Source organism: Helianthus annuus, chromosome 12 (assembly GCF_002127325.2).
Source record: "Helianthus annuus cultivar XRQ/B chromosome 12, HanXRQr2.0-SUNRISE, whole genome shotgun sequence".
Classification (NCBI taxonomy): Eukaryota; Viridiplantae; Streptophyta; class Magnoliopsida; order Asterales; family Asteraceae; genus Helianthus; species Helianthus annuus.
In genome coordinates, this window is record NC_035444.2 from 150,429,955 (window position 1) to 150,436,824 (window position 6,870).

Here is a 6,870-nt window from a genome sequence, read left to right on the forward strand (position 1 = left end):
AACACGATAAAACATATATAACTAAAATACTTAACATTTTTTTCAGATCCCAAACCTACTGCCAGCTACTACTCAGTTAAAGAGAAGATCATAGAAGAAACTCATCCTCTAAATGATGTAAAAATCAATGTGGAAAAGATACAATAAATTTTGGAGGACCCTGATCTTGATGATGACAAATGGTGGCATGACAATATAGATGAGATCAATGAGATGTTTAAGGCGTATGATGACTAAATTGATCTCATCATCATGATAAAAAGTAACTCATACTTAAGCTTTTAGTTTTCAACTTTTATGTTTAAGACTTAATTTTCTTTTTTCGTGTGCTACTTTATCGAACTTTTATATTTAAGACTTATTTTTCCTTAATAATTTAAATGATATATTTATTAATTACTAGACATGTCACACCCCCAAAATCCACACGCGGAGTACCACCGCTTGGGAGCGTGACATGACCAGGATCAAGCCATCAATCATATCAAACATAGCATTTAATAATAACCAAACAAACATACTAACCGATTACGAGTAAAGGGGTGACTCGAACTAGAAGGTGATCGCCGGTCGCTTGGTGCCTTTGCCGCCGGGTTTGCGTGAGAGAGAGAAAGAGAGTAGGGTTTTCTTGTTGTGATAGTGTTTGTAACCAAAAATGAGGAGAACAAGTCCCTAAGGGTGTTTACACGGTTTAGAGGGGTGGGCCGGCCCTTACATGGGCTGCCCTATTGTTCGTTTACAAGGTGCGGCCCAAATGGGCTTGTGTGACCGGTTAGCCTTTTGCGATCGGGTGTTGGTGTGTGGTTTGGGCTCGTGCAACACATAATATACATTCACACATAAACATCATAACATTCATTAACATCAAAGTGTCACATAAGCACGTAACGTTACATCAAAACAAGTCTAAAGTTCGAGTTGTCACATTATCCCCAACTAATTGGAAATTTCGTCCCGAAATTTGGTATGCACTCACTGAGGAAGCTAGGTAAACTGTATTGTTCACTGATTTTCCTGAGGAAGCTAGGTAAACTGTATTGTTCACTGATTTTCCTGGGGTGTCACATCCTCCCCCCGTTGATCTGGAATTTCGTCCCGAAATTCCGAAGTAGTAGCTTCAGCCTCAGTAGTGGTAGCATTGGTTTCGAATAACTGGGGGTACTTTTCTGTCATCCTGTCCTCACGTTCCCAGGTGTACTCTGGGCCACGTTTGGAGTTCCAACGAACTCGAACAAGAGGGATTCTCTTGTTTTTGAGGACCTTCACATCCCGGTCCGTGATTTCTACTGGTTCCTCGACGAACTGCAACCGCTCGTCGATAGTGAGTTCCTTAAAAGGAATGATGAGGCTTTCATCTGATAGGCACTTCTTTAAGTTCGATACATGAAAGACATTGTGAACTGCTCCGAGTTCAGCTGGTAGGTTCAACTTGTAGGCTACCTTGCCAATCTTTTCTAAGATTTCGAATGGTCCGACGTACCGCGGATTCAGTTTGCCCCGTTTGCCAAAACGTACCACACCCTTCCAGGGTGAAACTTTTAGTAAAACCCGGTCTCCGACCTGAAATTCCAAAGGCTTTCTACGCTTGTCCGCGTAGGCTTTCTGACGGTCGCGCGCTGCCGCCATGCGTTGTCGTATCTGTGCTATCTTTTCTGTGGCGTCCACTACAATCTCTGGACCCGTAATTTGACTATCCCCCACCTCTGCCCAACAGAGAGGTGACCGGCATTTACGTCCGTACAATGCCTCGAATGGAGCGGCTTGAATGCTGGTATGATAACTGTTATTGTATGAAAACTCCACCAAAGGGAGATGTTTTTCCCAGCCGTTGCCGAAGTCGATAACGCATGCCCTAAGCATGTCTTCAAGTGTTTGAATCGTTCGCTCAGACTGCCCATCCGTCTGAGGATGATATGCTGTGCTCATGTCTAATCGTGAGCCGAAGGATTTATGCATCGCTTGCCATAGCTCTGACGTGAATCGTGCATCGCGATCTGAAATAATAGAGGTGGGCACTCCGTGCCTCGAAACAACTTCCTTAAGATAGACGTCTGCGAGAGTGGAGAACTTGTCCGTTTCCTTAATCGGTAGGAAGTGTGCAGACTTGGTGAGTCGATCAACTATGACCCATATTGTATCGTTCCCACGCTGAGATCTAGGTAAGCCTGTAACAAAATCCATGGAAATTTCTTCCCATTTCCATTGTGGTATCTTAGGCTGCTGAAGTAGACCAGCTGGCTTCTGATATTCAACCTTGACTCTCGCACAGGTCAAACATTTTCCAACGTACATAGCGATGTGGGCCTTCATGCTAGGCCACCAATAAGTAGTGCTGATGTCGTGGTACATTTTATCTGACCCTGGATGTACCGAGTAGCGAGACTTGTGAGTTTCATCCATTACAAGTTCGCGTAAACCGCCATAGAGAGGGACCCAAATCCGGCCCGTTACATAGTATGCGCCGTCTTCCTTTTGTTCCATTTGTTGTCGTGAGCCGCGTAAGGCTTCAGCCTTGACGTTTTCGGGCTTCAATGCTTCTATCTGAGCATTTCGTATCTGGGTAGGAAGGCTAGACTGAATCGTAAGCTGTAGCGCTCGCACGCGCCGAGGTAAAGTGTCTTTCCGACTGAGAGCATCAGCCACAACATTGGCTTTGCCTGGATGATACTTGATAGCGCATTCGTAATCGTTAAGTAACTCAACCCATCGTCGTTGACGCATATTCAAATCCTTCTGCTTAAGAATATGCTCGAGACTCCTGTGATCGGTGTAAATCGTGCACCTGGTACCGTACAGGTAGTGTCGCCATATCTTAAGCGCGAAAACAACAGCTCCCAGCTCTAAGTCGTGCGTCGTGTAGTTTCGTTCATGAACCTTTAGTTGACGAGAAGCGTAGGCTATCACTTTATCACGTTGCATCAACACACATCCAAGACCCTGGATGGATGCATCACAATATACTACGAAGTCTTCTGTGCCTTCTGGCAATGAAAGAATAGGTGCGCTGCAAAGCCTATCCTTTAGATACTGAAAAGCAGTTTCCTGCGTGTTGCCCCAACGGTAGGTGACACCCTTCTGTGTCAGTAGCGTAAGTGGTTGCGCGATCTTTGAAAAGTCCTTAATAAACCGTCTGTAGTAACCCGCCAAAACCAAGAATTGGCGTATTTCCGTTGGCGTTCGTGGTGCAGGCCAGTTCCTGATCGAGTCTACCTTGGATGGATCGACGTGAATCCCATCCTTGTTTACCACGTGGCCTAAGAAGTGGACTTCACGAAGCCAGAAGTCGCATTTAGAAAGCTTGGCGTACAACTGTTCCTTCCGAAGGAGTTCCAAAATAAGGCGAAGATGCTGCTCGTGTTCCTCCTGACTCTTGGAGTAAATTAGAAAGTCGTCGATGAATACTATGACAAACTTGTCAAGATATGGTTTGCATACCCTGTTCATAAGGTCCATAAATACAGCAGGCGCGTTCGTTAACCCGAATGGCATGACAAGAAACTCGTAGTGACCGTAACGAGTTCTGAAGGCTGTCTTGGAGACGTCCTCATCCTGGACTCTCAGCTGATGGTAACCAGACCTCAAGTCTATCTTCGAATAGTAACACGACCCTTGCAACTGGTCGAATAAGTCGTCGATGCGCGGAAGAGGATAACGGTTCTTCACCGTTACCTTGTTGAGTTCACGGTAGTCGATGCACATCCTGAACGTACCGTCTTTCTTTTTCACAAAAAGTACTGGAGCTCCCCAAGGCGAAGAGCTTGGACGAATAAAGCCCTTTTCCAAGAGCTCTTGTAGCTGCTTTGACAATTCTTCCAACTCTGATGGAGCTAGACGATATGGTGCGCGAGCTATGGGTGCTGCTCCTGGAGCGAGCTCGATCTGAAATTCAACCTGACGATGAGGCGGTAAGCCAGGTAAATCTTCAGGAAACACTTGAGGGAAGTCACGTACAATTGGAATATCCTCCAATTTCTTTTCCTTTACTGATGCGTCTGAAACAAGAGCCAAAATGGCTGTGTGACCTTTACGCAAGCACTTCTGAGCCTTCAAGAATGAGATGATGCCAACCACAGCACCACTCTTGTCACCTTGGACTTCGAGAGGTTCTTGACCAGAACGTGGAATGCGAATAATCTTCTCGCTGCATAAAATTTCTGCCTGGTGTTGGGATAACCAATCCATCCCAATCACGACGTCGAAACTTCCCAAAACTATGGGAATGAGATCAATAGAGAAGGCTTGACCAGCTAGTATAAGATTACAACCCTGAACTACGTGCGTGGCTTCTAAACTTTTACCGTTAGCTAACTCTACTACATGTTTGGTGGGTAAAAGTGTTGGTGCACGTTTTAGCAGTTGACACATTTTCACAGACATATAGCTTGTATCCGCACCCGAATCAAACAAAACAGTAACGTAAATATTGTCGAGGAGAAACTTACCCATAACAACGTTGGGATCGTTCACTGCGTCGCCACGACCTAGTACGAATGCACGGCCCCTTGCCTCGTTGCCGTTGTTGTTTCCCCCATTGTTGTTGTTGCCATTGCCCTGATTGTTGTTGTTGTTGTTGTTCTGGTTCCTGTTGAGCTGTGGGCAGTGTCTCTTGATGTGGCCTTCAGCACCACAATTGTAGCATCCCTTGTTGCCCTGTTGTTGGTTAGGCTGAGCGTGAGGCTGCTGCTGATTTTGGTTCGCAGGACGAAGGCTTCTACAGTCTTTGGCCTCGTGACCCATCTTGAGGCATCTTTGGCAACGACCCTTGGTACACTGGCCGTTGTGGTGCCTGTTGCAGTTGTTGCACTTTGGAAGATTTCCGCGATATCCACCCTGCCTGTGGCTACCTGACGACTGCTGGTTAGGGCTTTGATAGTTGTCTGTCTTTCGCTGCTGATTCTGGGACTGAACCGAAACTGATGCTTTGCTTGAATCCCCCTCCCATTTCCTCTTTTTGTCACTGAGGGTAACGGGAGTAGCTGAAGGAGTGACTGTAGCAGTAGCGCTGACACGCTTAGGCAGTTTATTCTGATCCACTGCCTGATCGGTGATGCGGTGAGCGAGACGCTGGATTTCCTGGATGTTGTCGAGGTTAGCCGAAGTAACATGGCTCTGGATTTCTGGTGCCAACCCCTTGAGATACATCTCGATACGCTTGTATGGAGGGTCTACCATAGTTGGACACAGCACGGCCAGCTCGTTTGACCGCTTGGTATACGCTTCAATCTCCGACCCAACCATTTTCAGATTATACAGCTCGTCTTCTAGCTTGTGAATGTCTTCACGCGTACAATACTCACGCTTGATAAGCTCCTTAAAATCGTTCCAGGGTGTGGCGTTAGCAGCTGCCAACCCTAGAATTTGCACCTGCGCGTTCCACCAGGTTAACGCGATTCCTTCTAAAGTGCCGGTGGCGAACTTGACCTTGCGAGCCTCAGGGCACTCGCACATTTCGAATACTGATTCTAGCTTCTCGAACCAGTGGAGGAGTCCAACCGCTCCTTCTGTGCCGCTGAACGAGTTTGGACGACAGTCCATGAAGTTCTTGAAAGTGCAGACAGGCTGCTGCGCGTGTTGACCTATTGTGTACGAATAGGACAAAGTTAAATACAAGAGTGAATGTAGGATCTAGGGATCCTAGTGTGTGCCTATACTGCAGGACATACTACCTGCTTGAGCTGCTGCAACTGCCGCAGTAACTTGAGCTTGAACAAGAGCCTCTAACTGGGCTTGTGTCATGTTAATTCTTCCAGCCATTGATCTTCATGTCAAAGGCGAAATAGGTGAGAAAAGTTCGCGAATAGTGCGATGACAGAAAAGTGTAAGCACGTAAGGGTTCTTAAGCAATAGCAAATAGTGAGCATTGTAGTCTAAGCATACCACGAGCAAAGTTCTAAGTAGTTCTAGCAAGTAGGCAATAAACATAAGCCTTATTACCTAAAAATGTCGAGTCTTGCACGTGGAGCGAAGCGTCGTTGTGGATCGTTGAGAGCACTGTTCTGGTTATAGTCCGGTTTTAATAAAAACTTTTTCCCCGTATTAAAACCTAGTTCTCTATAACCAATGGCTCTGATACCAATCTGTCACACCCCCAAAATCCACACGCGGAGTACCACCGCTTGTGTTAGTGTAGTGATGTCTATCGCCTGCGTCAATCAGAACCGTAGCTAAAACTGTAGTAAAATAGGCTTTATATTGTAAATAGTAGAGAAATAGGCAAGGTGGCAAACTTGTAAATAAGGGGAATCCCTTATAACCTTGTGCCTATAAATAGGAGCCTTAGGTTAAGAGTTGAGAACTTTTGCCACATTAGAGCTTGGAGAAGCTAGGTGCTTAGAGAGAGAAACTAGAGAGAGAAAGTGGCAAAACGTGATTCACGGAGCTTGTACTTGTCAGATTATCAATAGAATCACGTCATTCGTACGATCTCGTGTGTTCGGTCACGCACGTTCACGGATTCCGCACGTCGAACGTGTCGTTACGCAATCGAATCGGAGCGAAACCGGACCTAACAAGTGGTATCAGAGCAGGTGCTCGGTTGCGAAGATCAAATGCACAGATTCGTACTGGATGTCATCAGAAACAGATTCGAATTTCATTCAGAATTGTCAATTTTCTTCATTTTTACTTGTTCTTCACGTTATTAACTGAATTTTGACAATTTGAACACGTTTTCACGGTCGAAAATTGCTGATTTTCGGATATGTTGTGCGAAAGTGATTGATCTACAAGCCTACAAATTTTCAGATCTTAATTCGAAGCCGTTTGAGAGAAATCTTGGATTTTCTGTTCGAAAAAATTGGGATATGGTGACTGTTGCTGCATTTGTTCATGTTGAATGCCAACCGATCGGTTAGCCTAACCGATCGGCTA